This window comes from Bubalus kerabau, chromosome 12 (genome assembly GCF_029407905.1).
Source record: "Bubalus kerabau isolate K-KA32 ecotype Philippines breed swamp buffalo chromosome 12, PCC_UOA_SB_1v2, whole genome shotgun sequence".
NCBI lineage: Eukaryota > Metazoa > Chordata > Mammalia > Artiodactyla > Bovidae > Bubalus > Bubalus kerabau.
This window is the reverse complement of record NC_073635.1, coordinates 49,547,679-49,565,129: the sequence shown is the minus strand read 5'-3', so window position 1 is coordinate 49,565,129 and position 17,451 is coordinate 49,547,679. Positions and strand designations below refer to the sequence as shown.

The 17,451-nt window shown below is 40.1% G+C and overlaps 1 protein-coding gene across 7 annotated transcripts in view; it reads left to right on the top strand.

Annotated features, from left to right (window-relative positions):
* The first annotated feature begins 1,048 nt into the window (after nt 1–1,048).
* Nucleotides 1,049–17,451, top strand: part of KLF12 (KLF transcription factor 12) — a 534,567-nt gene continuing 518,164 nt past the window's right edge. For 6 of the 7 annotated variants that reach the window (XM_055542650.1, XM_055542645.1, XM_055542653.1 and 3 more), the window contains exon 1: nt 1,049–1,242. The gene's annotated coding sequence lies outside the window, so the exon portion shown is untranslated. The other variant, XM_055542649.1, reaches the window with a different exon arrangement.

The following is a 17,451-nucleotide window of genomic DNA, read 5'->3' as shown; positions in this document are numbered from 1 at the left end:
TGGGCTGGAGGACGCCCCCGCCTCGCCCGCAACGTGCGTCGCTCGAGAACCCAAACAATGATTTCCCCACCGCCTTCCGCACCCGGTCCTGCACGCGCCCCACCTTCGCGTGCGCCCCCGCGCCCAGGGCACCGCCCGCCCGGGCTGCCCCGGCCGGGACCCCATTGTTGCCCGGCGCGGGCGATGCCCGGAGCCACGGGGGCGGTCCCCGCGAGCGGTCCCAAGCCGCCGCCGGCCGCCGGAGCCGGCTCCGCCCACACCTTTCCAAGTTAGCTGGTGGGTGAGCCGCGGGGACGGCTCGGGCACCCGGCCCTCTCCCCGCACGTTTCCACCCGGGCGGGAGGGGACCGGCGGGGGCGGAGGAGTGGTGGGCCGAGCGGGCTCCGCGCTTTATTTGTCTCCAAATTCCCTTCCTAAGGCAGCCTAGCGGGATCTGGCACAAAAGAGGGGACTTTCTGGCGGCTCCGCGCGAGTCCGCTCCCGAGGAGTTGAAATCGGGGGTTCCTCCCGCAGGCCCCCCGCGCCCCGCGGCTCCCAAGGCGGTGTTGGCCATGTGTGGGTTATTTTGGGTGCCGCAGCAAGGTGGTGCAGGTGATCGCGAAGCGCGGCCGAGGCCGGGGGGCGGGGGCAGGGGTGGGGCGGGGTGGGGCGGGGTGGAGGCTCCGCGGACCCACCCCCCAAGCCGCCGGCCCGAGCGGCGAGGCGAGGGCCGGGCAGTGGGTGTTGCCTTCTACCTCTGCGAGCGGGGAGGGGTTAGTTTCCCACAGGGGATTTCAACCATCACACTCAGAGCCCGCCTCCTAATCCTCGGGCGGAGCGGCTCGGGGGCCCCATTTTATGGCAATAAAGCGACTTAGCGCCTGCTGAGCGAGCCCCTCCCCGCCGCCGCCCCCGCCCTCGGCCCCACCCCGGGGCTCGCCCGCAGCGGCGGGGCTTTGTTTCTGGGGAGGAGGACCCGGAGCTCTTTTGTTTGGGGGTTTGGTGTTTTCACCACCCGCCCCCCCAACTCACCCCACCCTACCCCACCCTACCCCACCCCACCCCACCCCACCCCCCGCGCCTCTCCGGTTTCCTGAGCTGCGGGCTGCAAGGGAGGAGAAGCGGCGTCTTGCAACCCCCTCGGCTGGGCCCCGGGGTAATTCGATGCGGGCCTGGCGAGGCTCCCCACGCTAGACCCGGGCTCGCGTCTCGGCAGCCTCCACCCACCGGCCCACCCTACATTTAGCGCATCATGTGATCCGGGTAAGTCATTTGCAAGTACAACAGTTCCCTGGGTTGCCCCCCATTCATTTCCTGAGAACTGCAGAGAGCAGCTGAGAGGCTCTGCCCGTGCGTGTGCGAGTGTGCGTGTGAGTGTGCGCGGGTGACGCCGTGTGTGTGTGTGTGAGCGTGAGTGTGTGCGCGCGCGCGTGTGAGAGCGAGAGAAAGGGAGAGAGAGGGGGACTCTGGGTGAGGGAAAGAAAACAATTTCTCCTGCTCTGCAGCTTCTGTTCAGGTCTGTGCCGATTCTGTTTCTTATCAAAATAAACAACCCCCTCCTCTTTTTTTTTTTTTTTTTCCTGGTACCATCCCAGATCAGACCGTAGTCTCTTAACGTGTTTTATTTTTCTTCTGTCATCTGCTCAAGTTAAATCATTTTGGTTGGTCTGTGTTCTTAAAGGGGGAAAGTGTTGGGAAGCGGGGCGGCGTGGGGGCGAGAGGGAGGGCGACGCTTTTGCAAAGCAAGTAGCGTCGGTTGGATTCGTGAAGAAAGGAGGTTTCTCTCCCCCCCCACCCCATTTTTTTTTTAAAGAACTTATCAAGTAGCGTGAATTAAGCAATATTTTTCTATCCCTAGTGGAATTGTTGTTTGCAGTGTTTGCCTGACAGTTGCCAAGGATGGGAAATAAAACACCAGGGCTGAATTGGGGGTGCGGGGGAGCTTGTGGAAGTAGTTTGCCCCCAGGAATAGAGCGAGTTGGGTGACGAGCTGCCCCACCGGGCCGTGTGGGCTGTGGGTGTGCATTGGAGAGAGCGGAGGGGAAGGGGTTAAAGCGGAGATGACACTGCCGGCATGAATAGTGGTCCTGGTGCCACATTCATTATTGTCTCTGGTCGTAATGATGTGTAACTGTCACTTGCTACAGTGCCTGGTCCGTGGCAGTAGCCGGGAGGCTGACCCGAGGCTGTTATTTTCAATTACGGGGGACCTGGCCGGAGTTGACAAGGGGCAACTTTGCAGGGCCACCCGGGCGGGAAGCCCGCGGAGCCGGCCTGGGAGCCACTTCTTGCCTTTAGAGGAGGACTCGTACTTGACCTCCGCGACATTAGTTGGTGTTCGCGTTAGATGCTCCCCTACGGGGCGAGTCAGTCCTGCTTTTCTTGGGCAGAGAACTGCCTATTAGAACTTTGAAAACTTTTATCTTTGGGGAAAAGGGTGGGGTGCACTCAACAGTTCAGTTTCGAAGTGCATTTGGGGCAAAAGCTTGGAAAAAGTACCAATTCCTTTGTTACGTGCCCTGCAGCTTCCCAACCCCCTTCACCCTGCGCTTCGAGTTTTGCATACTTTAATAGTAATAGCCTTAATTCAGCTGGTAAAAGCTGACTGTGTTGAGTTAGAGAGTATTAGTACAACGGAATGTGTAATCTGGATAAACAGTTTGCGTGGTTAATATTGTCAGCTCTCTAATTTAACTGTACAGATGGTTTAAGTGTCGCGCTGTATGGATTGTTTTAGGCAATTCCACTGGCTAATAGGATCCTCAGCCGAGCCCTCGGATGTTTTGTTTTAAATCAGCTTTAATATTCTCTCAGTTTCCCTGAAACACCAGGGAGAGGAGCAGCTCTATTTACATTTAGTGCATGTGCATCTAGTGGCTTCGGTAGACATCTGCCAATCAACGGACGTCATTCTGCAAATCCACCTAGACGCCTCCATGCCCTCTTCTTACTGGAGGATAGAGTTGTTCAGTTAAGTAAATGCCTTGAAATGAATTTGGTGGTTTTTAACGGGCAGCAGCTTGTGATGGGGGAATAGGAGTGGTCGCTTCGAAGGCTGGGTGTATTCCTTCTTCTAAGAAAGGCTTTTTGAAATTGGCGTTCAGCAAAAACAGTGACCCCTCACCTGAAAAATGAAATAGGCTGGTAGTGCTATTTGTAAACCTCATTCAGATGTTGTTTACATTTTAAAAAACCACATAGAAATGGGTTATGATAAAGGGGTATACTTTTAGGCTAGAAAATGTTTAACTTTAGCAGCTTAGAAATGAGATGTTGAAGGACAAACATTCGGTTGCATAAGTTGTATCTTTATGGCTGCAGCCAGGTCAATTGGAGTAGCTTAAACTGAACTGAACTGAAACTCCTTTGAGTTGGGGGGAGAGAGTTTTGAGCATACCAGAATTGACAGGAATCTGTAATGTAATTAGGAAAGGGGTTTATTATTTTGCCTTCTATGAAATATACTGAAGCTGGTAAAAGTTGGGATGGTTTCACAGAACATTGTAATAATTTATGCCCTAAAATTGTATTATCGCTGTGGGAGATAAAGAAACATCCTTGAGGGGTTTCTGTGTATTTTTGAAATATTTCAGTTATTCAGTAGTTTCACTACTAACTGAAACATTAGTATTTAAACATATTTAAAAGAAACTTCTGTCAGTTAAAACTTTATTTTGGAATGCTTTGAATGACTATTTACTGAATGAAAATGGTTGCACTGATGGCCCTTTAATATATATATTTTTCTTCTGAAAATTCCTTTGCCACAGCTGAATGTCCTTTGGTAGAAAATTGGTCCTGGTATAGCATTTGAGACCTTGACCTTAGCAACTCTTGGCTGGCGCTTGTTTACTACAGCTGCAGCCTATGTGTGTACAGAAAGGGAGGGACTGCAAACACTGAAGCGCTCTTTCCCCAGGCCGAGGGAAAAACAAATCAGGATGCTTGACAGTCTTTCCAAAGAGCACCCATCAGGCATGTAATAGTGTTAGTGTTCTGGTCATTTAAAAAAAAATATATGTTCCTGGGGAATTACTTCCCAGCCTCCTGGGAAAGGTAAACATTCTCTTCGGCAGACTGAGAGTGAGTCTTAGATGTCATATCCTGAAGCAGGCTGCTATCAACGTAATGAAATAATTTAGTCTTAAATGCAGGTGTGTTTTCTAAGATGCCATAAGGGGTTAGGCCTCTAGGCCTGTATGGGAGCATTTTGAACTCAGGCCCGTGTTGGTTAATCTGGAGTGTTGAGTATCTTGAACAGTGAAGTGATACTGCTAGCTAGATGAGCGTGTAAACGTCTTGGACATTTTCATGGTGGTACAACATGGAATGTGTGGAATTTCATGTTTATGCAAATTAACATGAGGTTAATCACATTAAATTGGGGGGTGTCAAATGGTTTCTTTATATCATGAGAGTAACAGTTATCTTCGTGTCAACTTCATAAATCTAGCGGTAGATGATTTAATCGTGTATTAATGCAAAATAGTTTGTAATCCACTAGAAATGGCACAAACTTATTTGAAAAGTTATTCTTTCTTTGAATAAGTTTTCTTACTTGTGCTTCCATGTTGATTAATGAACACGAGCTAAATATTCCCGAAGAGTTTTGTTCAGAATTGACACCATGATTATCTTTTTTTTTTAAGAACACAACTTTCATTTTTGTAAATAATTCCTAAAATAGGTTGCTGTGGCTTACCTTTATCATTTGTTTACATTTTGAAAATCCCATAGGGTACTATAGTGGAAATATCTGTATTTTTGCCCAGTGTTCATTTATTTTCCATTTTAAAATTTATGTTTGTTTTTTCAGCTGACAAATTACGTGCGCCTTTCCATCCTAAGTATGGACAAAATGTAAGGGTAAAAATATTAAGGTTAAATCACTGGCAGCACCCTATAACCACAGCCTTAACTCATCTACCACAACCAGGGCTCTCAAAATCAAAACGCAAGTAAACAGATGGGCCTTCCCCTGTGCCCAGAAGGGCAGTAGCCTTAGGCTCTGTGAGACCTGCTTGGTTTCTAGGTCCCAAGCCCTTCCAGAGAACTGTCAGACTTCAGCTGGCCAGAATTCATTGTCAGGGCCTAGACCGGCCACACCCCATCTGATGTCAGCTTTTGAGTTTTTGCGGTAGGGAACACATGCTGTGGATTAAATGGTTACTTTCTCTATATATTCTCAGTAATTATGTTACAAAAGGATTTTTCGGTTTAGGGTGTTTATTGTCATAAAAGTGGCTACTTGAGTAGTCCTGTTGCCCCATAAAAATTTGTTTTGGTCTGTCAGTAGATTACAGGATACTCAGAATTCTCAGAGATGGTCTTTCTTCTGTCTTTTTTTTTTTTTTTTTTTCTTTTTAACTCAAAGCCATACTTTTCTTCTGTGGCTCATTTGATGGTGTATATTTTTGAATATTTATTAAAAGCAGTTTTGGGGCTGGTCCAAACAGCATTGCTGTTTAGGTACAGATGGAGCAGTAGAAAGCCCTTGCTGCTTTATTGCTGTGTAGAAGATGAAAAAATTATAGAGCTTTGAGAAAGTTTTTCCACCCCCAACAGAGGCAATAGAAGCTGCCACTATTACAATTTGCTGCCCTTCACATCCAGGAATTGTGTTTTATATGCTCCATTCACCGTATATATATATATATGGCTTTTCACAATAATTGCTGGCATTGTGTGTATATATGTACTATATATAACTGTAGTCTATTTTAGGTATGTACATATGTATATATATGTATATATATAGTATTTATACTTATGAATGTGAGTTTTTATATTCTCTAGTTATATTGGTATATACCCCATACATAAACTGTGTATATTATGATCACGAATTATGGTAAAAAGCCCTCTTCCCACTTATATATAAAAAAAAGAAAAACAGGCAAACTTTGTTTTGTTTTTTCAAATTCTATATTGGGGGATACTACTTTCGCTTAAGTTTAACAAGCCAACTTATAACAAAACATGAAAACAACCCTGCCCCAAAGAAAACAAAGCAACTGACCTAAATGACAAGGAAGGTAAATGATTATAAAGCATCAGATAAATAACTGTAAAGGAAACCTTCATTCATTTCAGAATTGGGTGTCTGCTCAGATTATACATCCTGGAATCAGGACTGATTTAAGTGGCAGAGATACTGCAGCTTGAGTGTTGCTCTCTCAGTTACTAACTCCGGATGACCTTGATTAAATTTTTTAACTCTTTCGAGCCTGTAAAATGGGAAAAACAGCATGCAAGTTTACAGGGTGGTGGTGAGGGTAAGACGAAATAGTGTAGGTAAAAATCACTGTATAAACCTCAGGAACTGTGTGACAAGTGATTTGACAGAAAAATCTCTCCCTCCCCAGCCCCCATCCCCTGCCCTAAAAGGGACGAACTTTCCAGTCCCTCAAAGTGAGCATATAAATTACACTTATGGAGAAGGAATTTCCGAGTGTGGGTAGAAAACTTCTGGCAGTCAAAGGTCATGAATTCCATTCCTGTTTCACCAGAGATTTGCTCTATGACCTTGAGAAAGTCACTCTTAAAAAGTTTCTATGTAGCTGATATATAAGTTACTGACTGTTAATATTTATATAATGCAGGTGAAGCATCTGAGCTTTTTCAAAGGCAGATACATGAAAATAGTTTCTGTGATCATTTATAAAAAGTAGAAAATAAAGATCAACAAGGATTATTTAGAGATTATAAACCTCCGGGCTACTTCTTCAGTGAGTGAACTGAAACCTCTATCAGCTGGTCATTAGAAATGCCCTTAGTTTTTTTTTTTTTTTTTTTAAATGGAATCATTAAATTTGTGCTGTTGTACTATAATTTAGAACCATCTATTGAACTGCAGATCCCCAGTTAAGCCAGGATTCTGTTGATAAAGCTATGTCTGATTTATGGTTGAGTCTCTTGGTTAGACTCAAACATTGTTGCAATACAGCATATGCACAATAAAGAAAGGTAGTGATGGGGATCTTAAATGGGTATTTGAAAATATACTGCCACACATTTTCTTTTATCTGTGCACATTTTTCTGCTGTGTGTATTTTTTTTAAACACACACATTTTGGAAAAAATTAAGAGCTATAATAATTTACATAGTTTTTCACCGGCTACATTTTCTCTAATTAAGAAACACAAGTTTTTTCACACTCTTTGCTCTTAGACTCAAAAGTAGCTCATCAATATAACTCTTTCTGTGTCACACATACACCTTGCCCACCTCCTGTTCATGTTACAACTATCATTGTAAACATCACTTTCTGTGGGACTCTCATTAATCATCCCTTGCTTGTAGAATACACTGGGTTCTAGGCTGTAATCTCTGGCTCCATAGCATACGATATTCCTTCTGATGTAATTGCTCGTTGATCTGTCTTGTCCCTTCCCAGTAATAAGCCCCTTGAGAGCAGGAAATGAATCTTCTTTATAGTTCCTTTCCTGGCTTCTAACATAGTGACTGATCATATAGTGCTAAAGGAACTAATTGAGAACTGTCCATATGACTGTCCTTTTAGTAACCAAGTGCCAAATATCATGGTCATTTCCTATCTATACCTTTTCGTTTCTGATATATTCACCTCTGTTAGCCATTCCACAGTTCACTGCATTTTTCTGAACTTTTTTCCTCCTTGTAGTGGAATTAACTAATGCTGGATTTAAAACCTTAAGCAACCCAGTTTTTAGCCATCTAGGTGGGCAGGTTGGTTCTCCAAGTCTTAGTTCACTCATTGATAAAGAAAAACAAAAACAAGAATATGTAATGTCAACATTGTGGGATGTTTTTGAGGGTCAAAATTGTGGTAATGCCTGCAAAACCTCCAGTATGTAGAGCCTGGTACGTATTTTCTTGTAGTTGTCATTAATCACGTCTGACTCTTTGCAGCCCTGTGGACTGCAGCACGCCAGGCTTCCCTGTCCTTCACTATCTCCTGGAGTTTACTCAGACTCATGTCCAGTGAGTCAGTGATGCCATCCATCCATCTCATTCTCTGTCTCCCCTTCTCCTCCTGCCCTCAGTCTTTCCTTGCATCGGGATCTTTTTTTTCCCCAATGAGTCGGCTCTTCTCACCAGGTTGCCAAAGTATAGGAGCTTCAGCATCAGTCCTTCAGTGAATATTCAGTGTTGATTTCTTTGAGGATTGACTGGTTTGATCTCTTTGCTGTCCAAGGATGTCAGGAGTCTTCTCTAGATCTGCAGTTCGAAAGCATCAGTTCTTTGGCATATTTAGTGCTCAGTAAATATTAGTCTGCTCAAAAGGTACCAAGTTCCAATTATAAGATAAATAGTTCTAGGGATGTAACATGCAACATATTAAATATAATCAACACTGATGTATGTTATATACAAAAGTTGTTAAGAGTAAATCCTGAGTTTCTACCACATCACAGAATTTTCTTATAGTTTTGTATTTATATGAAATGTGGGATGTTTATTAAATTTACTGTGGTAATCATTTTATGATATATGTTACACTTTAAATTTCTGCAGTGTTATATATCAATTATATCTCAATAAAACTGGAAGAAAAAAACTTTAATCTCTTCCAGTATATTGATTCCTCTCTTAAAGGCAGCCGTTGACAAAATAACCGCTCTGTAGTGTGCAACTGCTACAAATGCAGAAATTAGGCACTGTGCCTTTCCAGTCTTAGGTTACTTAATATGTACTTTTTAGTAACAAGGCATGTATAGTTGATTTTCAAATAATTGCCACTTTGAATACTACATGTGGAGACCCCTAAACTGCCTTTTGTACAGTGGATTTTGACTTAGGAACAGAGTTCATGGAGGCATCTTTTAGCTCTTGTAAGACGAGGCTGTCTGCCAAGTAGTAGTCTGCCCCCTCCTGCCAGCCATGATTTTGCTGTTTGTGATAATAATTTCAAAAACTATTTGAGAATGTTGCTGCTCTTTGCCTTTCATTAACAAACTGAGTAGAAAAAAGGGAAAATGAAATTCCTGCCTCAGGTTGTAAGAAGACCGAACCAAGTGCTAGTCTCTGTGACTGTCCTTTCAGTAGCTAAGTGTCAGATATCATGGTCATTTCTTATTTGTGCCTTTTCATCTCTAATAAATATATTCACTTCTTTTAACCATTTCCCAATTCACTATATTTTCCTGAATTTTTTTTTTTCTCCTTATGAAGAGAAGCCCAGTTGAGACAAAGAAATCATTAGGTGTGCTTAAAATTGGTGAATCTTTATTGAAAATGTTTAATGGAGGTAAGCTAATAAATTATAAAAAAAATAAGATGATAGAACATGCAAAATGCTATACATCTGTTTTTAATAATGCTATTTAAAAGATTGTGTATAATTACAGATTTTGTAATCTTCCTTTGGGAAGGGGTGTCCTTTAAAATGTCAGTCTAAACCCTTAACTTATACATATTTGAGTTTTGTACAAGTTTGTAGGAGTGCATTTATATTAGAAACATGAGCTTCCTTCCTTTATTTATTAAATATTCATTGAGTATGTATGCATGATATGGTTTCTGTTTTATAGATGTGGAAACTGATTTTCTGAGTCATGTCTTCATTGGCAATAGCCAATTAGCTTTAAGCAGAGATTTGAAGACTGAAAAACCTTTGAACTATCTTCTGTGTTATCCCTATCTCCCTTCAGTATTAAATATGCTATTCCAGTTAGTCTTATGTAGAGAATTAGAGCACAAAAATGGGAGTCTTAGACAAATAGATGTTGTCTTTAGAGGCCATTTTATTTTACTTGTAGATTAAGTTGATATACTTTTACTAGAATACATTTACTAGAATATTTACTTCAATGTAGAAGCCAATTCTGTGTTTGCTGATGTATGTACTAAAACAAATTGAGACAATCCAAAGAAATTATTTTGGAAGGCAACTCTATAGAATGTTCCATAATGTTAATAGTAGACCAAGAAATTCTGGCCAGTATGCATTTCGTATTTGATAAAAGCTGAAGGCGGGAGGAGACGGGGACGACAGAGGTTGAGATGGTTGGATGGCATCATCGACTCAACGGACATGAGTTTGGGTGGACTCCTAGAGTTGGTGATGGACTGGGAGGCTTGGTGTGCTGCGGTTCATGGGGTCGCAAGGAGTCGGACACGACTGAGCGACTGAACTGAACTGAAAGCTGTTAAAGTCAGAGGCATAATAAAAGTAATAAAAATGTATTATCCATGTTAAAAATGCCTTACTTGCTCATTTGACTTATGCTTATTTAGCTCCTACCATGTGTCTGGAATCATGTATGAAAGTGGGTAGGACATCATCAATTGCTTGAAAATCAAGTGAGGGAGGTAAGGCTTATACAGATAATTATAATTCAGGGTAATTTGTGATACATGGATCAAGTGCTCTAAGATGTTTCAACAAAATGTAGGGGAGAAAAATTGCTCCTATTTGGGAAATCAAAGGTTTCAAGTTTTTAGTGGGTATGTGGCAAAAGTCCTTCATGGAAAATGTTTACTTTATAGAAAAGAAAAAGCAAACCTGCCAGAGGAGAGCTGTTTTGGCATCTATGGTGATTTCACACCTCCTTTTCTGTTATCTTTGAGAGCTGATGGCTTTTGGTGTTTTGGCGAACCTCTGTTTGCTGTATCACCAGAAAATTTTCTTTTCCAAAAAATAGATCCTGGGATATGCTTGGCTAGTATGCACACAGTGTTAACAATGAATTTTTTTTTGATTCATTATTTATAATTATTATTTCTTGAAATTAAAAGTTTATTTATTTTAATTGGTGGCTAATATTGTGGTTTTTGTCGTACGTCGATGTGAATCAGCCATGGGTGTACATGTGTCCCCCCCATCCTGAACCCCCCTTCTACCTCCCTCCCCACCCATGTTACAATGACTTTAGAGAAGGTTTATTTGGATAATAAAAATAATAATAATGATGGTTGATTAATAAAGTTAAAAAAATACAGTTTATATGAAGCTGTCTAATGAAATTTTTTTTCATATTGCTGAAGAGGTTTGATATATATTTTATTTATAAACGATGGGAATTTTAGCCTTGACTAAAAACCTTAACATATAAGTATAAAATCTTTTTTCCTACCTAAGATCAATGAAAGGGAAAACTTTAAAACTGATCAGTTTTACAGAAGGTCAGAGTCAGTTGAAGGGATATTTAGAAAGGAACTTTGTTAGAGTGGTTGAATATCTGAAGAGGGCTAGTCTGTGGAATGTGCATTAGCTTTTCTGCTGTAGGTATAAATACAGGACACTTAAGCAAACACATGAAATACTTCATTTTGAGAGATCATATAATAAGAAACAAATGAACTCTTAATGAGTCTATAAAGAGCATTGATGGAATTTTTATTGTACACTGAGCCATCTATTGAGTATATTGGGACTATACCAAGGCTCTAGGCAGAAGCAGTTGTGTTATATGTATAAGTAGCTTTGTAATTAAGACAGTTTAGTAGAACACCTGAGAAGTAGGGGCCAGCAAAAAATTTGCTTAGTGCTTTGGGGTTCATAAAGTGGTTTTAGTTTCATCCTTACAATCCTGTAAAATAAGATTGTGAATGTAAAATAGCTTGAAGACAGCCAAGTAAAAACTAGAACCTTGATTTCCAATGCCAGTAAGATAATTTGTTTCCATTTCATTCCATTGCTGTCTTCCTACTTGATTTTAGTTTTAACCAGTGGACATTTGGGTAGTCTACATTGTATACAGAGGTGCTGCTGCTAATGTTTAGCTTAGATGGGCTATTCACTGAGTATAATTGGTTGAATTTTTATCTCCTTCTGAAGCATTTTTAAGGAGTATATCAAACTCCATATATAACACCTTGGATAGATCAGCCCAGTTAATCTTAGACGAGACTAGGAATGCATCCATATTCTGAAGAAAGTTAGGGAGGTGGTTCATATCGGGGTGATACTAGGTGCTGAGAATAGTTAGATAAATAAAACATGGGCTTTGTCCTAATGTATAGGTGGATTGGGGAAAATAGAAAGCACAACTGAATCCAAAGGAAGGGCCATACTAGTGTATCCTGCTTCAGTTTATTTTCTTCGTGTAGATCTTTTATGTGCCTAAAAATAATACCCTGGAGAATCTTAGGTTTCTGTTTTAGTCTCTTTTAAGTACCTTTAATCTTAGCAGAAAACCTTTTTTTCCATTTAAACGTGATTTTCTAAGTTTTTTTTTTCAAAAACTGTACATTGCACATTTATTATATGTAAAATGTGTATATACATTTTAAAGATATTCTTTAATGTTTACAACCAACTCAAAGCTAGATATTTATGGTATTTAAATGTGAATTCTTTCTTTTTGACTTAGTTTTTTGAAGGATTACCACTTCAGCTCTATAGGAAATAAGCTTTGTAGAAACTCACTTGTTGAGCAGTGTTTACAAATATATCTCTTTGTTAAAAGTAGGTACATGAGTGTGGAGACTTTAAACTTCATTTTATTTTGTTTATTTTGAAAGCATGTAGTATTTTTATTAACAGCATTTTTGTCTTAGTTAATACACAGTAATGGTACATCTTATAATCAGTGGATACAATGAAATATGGTAAATGTCCACTTGTTCATTTTTTTCTCCTGTTACACCATCAGCATGCTCTGTTAGGAATGAGGACATTCTCTTATAAAATTGTGATACTATTATTACATCTCAGAAAACAGACAGTAACTCCATAATGTCACCTAATATCCAGTCTATATTCAACTTCTCCAATTGTCCAAAAATGTCTTTTACAGTTTTTTTTTAATCCAGCATTCAATCACATTTCATTCATTGCAATTGACTAAAATTTTTATTACTATTGTGTACCAACTACTCAGTAGGGACAAATTTATTTTGTTTTAAACCTGCCCCTCCCTCCTTATCTTTTAAGGCATTGCTGTTCATTTTGTTTCATCCAGTTTTTTTGTTTTTATTTTATTATTGGAGTATAATTACTTTACAATGTTGTGTTGGTTTCTGCTGTATAACAGAGAGAACCAGCTATATATGTATACATACGTCCCCTTCCTCTTGAGCCTCCCTCCCACCACCCCCTTTCCACCCTTCTAAGTCGCCACAGGAAACCTAGCTGGCGTCCCTGGGCTATACAGTCGCTTCCCTCTAGCTATCTATTTTAAACCTGGTGGTGTATATATGTCAACCCTGTTCTTCCAGTTTCTCCCACCCTCTCCTTCCCCGACTGTGTCCACACTTCTGCTGTCTATGTCTGTGTGCCTATTCCTGTCTTGCAAATAGGTTCATCGGTACCATTTTTCTAGATTTCATATATATACATTAGTAGAGAATATTTGTTTTTCTTGTTCTGACTTCACTGTGTATGAGAGACTCTAGGTCCATCTGCATCACTACAAATCGCTCAATTGTGTTCCTTTTTATGACTGAGTTAGTATTTCATTGTATATATGTACCACATCTTCATTATCCATTCATCTGTTGTTGGACATTTAGGTTGCTTCCACTGAAAAAACAGTAAAAAACACAAACACACGGAGGCTAAACAATATGCTACCAAAAGAACCAAGAGATCACTAAATTTCATTTTTACAGTGAACTCCTTTCTCTCTTTTTTACTTAGCTTCCCTTCTTCCTGTAGCCAACAGTAGGATTATATTCCCCCATAACTCTTGTCATCAGAACTATTATGTGTCTTCATATTTATCTCCATATCTGGAAGTGTTACAAACGCATATGCACACATGGTTTTTTGGTCACACTTAGAAAAAAGGTTTTTTTTGGAGACCTTTTTTTCATTTAGTACTGCCTAAGGGAAATCCTCCCACTTAGCTGCAACAACTCTAACCTGTTAAAAGCAAAACAAAACTGTTGCATATATTCTCAGGGATGGTTGTATAGTCTGTTTAACTGATAATTTACTAATGGGCAATACTTTGTTTTCAGTTTTTGCCATTAAAACCAGTATTGTAATAAATGTATTACAGACCTATGGTATTGATTACCAGGGTGAGATTATTGATTCAAAATGTTGCCACATTACTTTGGGGAAAGGTTTTTTACCAGCAAAGCAGGGAAATACCCATTTCCCAAAATTCCATCAGCCAAAGTTGACACACCTTCATTTATTATTTGCTGGTTTCTAGTGATCGGGAACAATTTTTCCTGTTTGTAGGTAACTGGAATTCTTATTCTAAGAGTCGCCCTTTATTCCTTGTTCATTTTTCTATTTGGTTATTGTCCTTTTGTGGGAGTTACTTATATATTACACTGGTTAACCTTTTGTGTGATACCTGCATTGCAGATAATATTTTTCCAAAAACTCATCTTTTGTCTCTTGTCTGTTTAAGAAGTAGCTTTTGGTATATAGCATTTTAAATTTTAATATTTTTTTTTCTGTGTTTCTCTGGTTTCCTGTTTTTGTCTCATGTTTTTAAAAGACTTTATCCACTGATAAAGTAGACCTATAATCTATACTTAGGTTTAATTTTTCATTCGACTTTCATCTTTAGTCCATTGGGAAGGTTTAGTTGTATGTATGGTATAAAAGAGGGGATGATGGGGGGTCCAGTTTTAATTATTTTCAGATGCATATTCAGTCCATTGTATCAGAACCATATTTAAGGAATATATCTCTTTTCTCAGTCAATATAAATTCCACAGAGTGTTTTTTTTTTTTTTTTTAAGAGATATCTTTCTGATATTGGTTTCTAGTTTAATTCCATGTTTTTCAGAGTATGTATGATTTTGAGTCTTTAGAAATTTGTTAAGATTTGTTTTATGGCTCAGAATGTGGTCCGTATTAGTGAAGGTGAGGTGCAGTAAATAGTGGATCCTGCATTGTTGGGTTGTGGAGTCTATAAATGTCTATTAGGTCTGTGTCAGTTTGGAAAGTTGGTGAATGTCCTTTCAGTCTTCTATATTGTTAACTGATCTTTCTATCTCCTTGTTCTGAAGAGTTTAAGTATTTAAATTCAGTTGTATTCTAACTCTTTTCAGTTCTGTAAGCTTTTGTTTATGTATTTTGAAGCTCTGTTTTTAGGTGCAAACACGTTTAGGATTGTTAGGTTTTCTCTGTGAATTGACCCCTACATTGCCATGTAATATCCCCGTTTTTCTTTTGTAGAGAACATCTGATTAAGTGTTACTGCTTTCAACTTTTATTTGGAATAATCTGCTCATTTGCATTAAACATTTTGATGTGATTAGGTTTCTCTACTACCTTGCTGTTTGTTTTCTATTTGTCCCTCCTGTTCTTTGTTCTTATCCCTGTTTTGCCTTCTTTAGACTTGATTATTTTTTTAATATTCTGTTTTATCTCCGTTGTTGGCTTATTAGTTGCAGCTCTTTGTTTTATATTTTTTATGTGTGGTTACTTTAGGGTTTACAGTATGCATCATTAAGTTTTCACATTTCCTGTATGATATCAGAATCTCAGTGTTATACCACCATTTTTTCCTCTCTCATTGTTTATTTTCTTAATATTTTTACTTATACATGTTATAAAACTATTTTAAAAATAGTTTAATTATAAAACCTCTTTGATAGTTTCAACATCTCTGCCATCTCAGGGTCTGATTATGGTGATAGCTTTATCCCTTGACATTATCTTTCCTTGCTTTGTTTTGGTGTCTTGTAATTTTTGATTGGTTGCATGACATTATGTAAAAGAATAGTACAGAGTGAGGTAAATATTATGCTAAGACATGGATATGCCTCTTGTTCTGCAAGGTGTTACTGTCTGTTGATGGGGGAGTGAGTCATTTTGTTCAGTTGATGTGTTGATTCACTGCTTTGTTGTTGCTAGTGAACAGTCATATCACCAGAGACTTCAAGGTCCTGTTGGAATGCATTGCTTTACCTGGTGACTTCTGTGAGACATGGAGTGGGTTTTTCTTCTCAGAGTTCTGGTATACCCTCAACTTTCCACCAGTTCTGAACTCCGGTGACACAAGGGATTATTTTCTGGGCTTTTTGCTTCTGTCTTGGCAGTAGTCTAGGGCATCCCTCATAGCTCAGTTGGTAAAGAATCCATCTGCAATGCAGGAGATCCTGGTTCAATTCCTGGGTCGGGAAGATCCGCTGGAGAAGGGATAGGCTACCCACTCCAGTATTCTTGGGCTTCCCTTGTGGCTCAGCTGGTAAAGAATCCATCTGTAATGTGGTAGACCTAGGTTCCATCCCTGGGTTGGGAAGATCTCCTGGAGAAGGGAAAGGCTACCCACTCCAGTATTCTGGCCTGGAGAATTCCATGGACTGCAGTTGTATGGGTTGCAGAGTTGGACACAACTGAGTGATTTTCACTTTCACTTTGGCAGCAGTCTGGGTGAAGTTGTGAATGGATAAGTACGTGGGGGTCTCAGTTTCCCCATGCCAGCTACAGTTTTGGTCTGGCCTGGATGACTGAATCTGAGCTGAGATTTTGTTTGCATGTCTATCCCTTTCTCTTTGTGGTAGGTTTTTGTGCCTGTGAGTTCTATATCAATTATGGCTGATATGTTATTTACATCACTGTAGAATTCTGAGCTTGTGTGGGTTTCTTCCCTTATTTCAGAACCAGTTGAGTTCTAACTTAGTGTTGAGTGCAGAGCAGTTGTGTTCATGACTTCTGTCTCTCGCCCAACAGCTGCTATTCTTTGAACCTGGAAAAAGTTCCCCAGTGGCAGATAACTTCCTCCTCTAGCAGTAGTCCACTTTTTCCTGGCGGGAGCAGGAATATTTACTGTCGTCTTTCCTGTGGCAGATGGCTTTTGCTTAATTTGATATCAGAGACGGGAATGAGGCCAGTTTTGATGATTGTGTCCCAGTGGTATTAGCTGATCTCTACCTGTATGTCATCACTTCCAAGGGTGGCTTTCTTAGGTCTCCTGTTCTTTTTCTAGTCTTTTGTGTTAGCACCTGGAGGAGGATTCTGCAGAAGAGTAGGTGAGTGGTTGTGGAGTATCCTTGCATCTGGGTCTTCCTGATACTAAGTGACTTTTTTAGCCCACATTCAGCTTTTATTTATTTATTTTTTTTTCACATTCAGCTTTTAAACATTTATTACGTTTCTGGTGGTTTCCTACTGCTTAAAACTTAAAAGACAATTTGCAATTGAAGTTAAAAAAAAGTAACAAGATTTATCATTTTAACTATTTTTAAACGCACAGTTCAGTACTGTCAACTGTATTCACATTGTTATGCTGCATGCTTAGTCGCTCAGTTGTGTCTGGTTCTTATGACCCCATGGCCTATAGCCTGCCAGGCTCCTCTGCCCATGGGGATTTTCCAGGCAAGAATACTGGAGTGGGTTGCCATTTCCTCCTCCAGTTATACTGCATATCTCAAACATTTTCATCTTGCAAAACTGAAGCTCTGTACCCACCTAACAGAAACTCTCTATTACCCTCTCTTATGGGACCCTGGTAACCATCCTCTGTTTTGTGTTTCTTAGCAGCTTTTATGTCTGTTCACTCTTTTTCCATTATCATGGCTGAAGGCAATTCCTCCTGTCTCTCTATGAAGGGGCAGTCCTATGAACTGAACCCAGT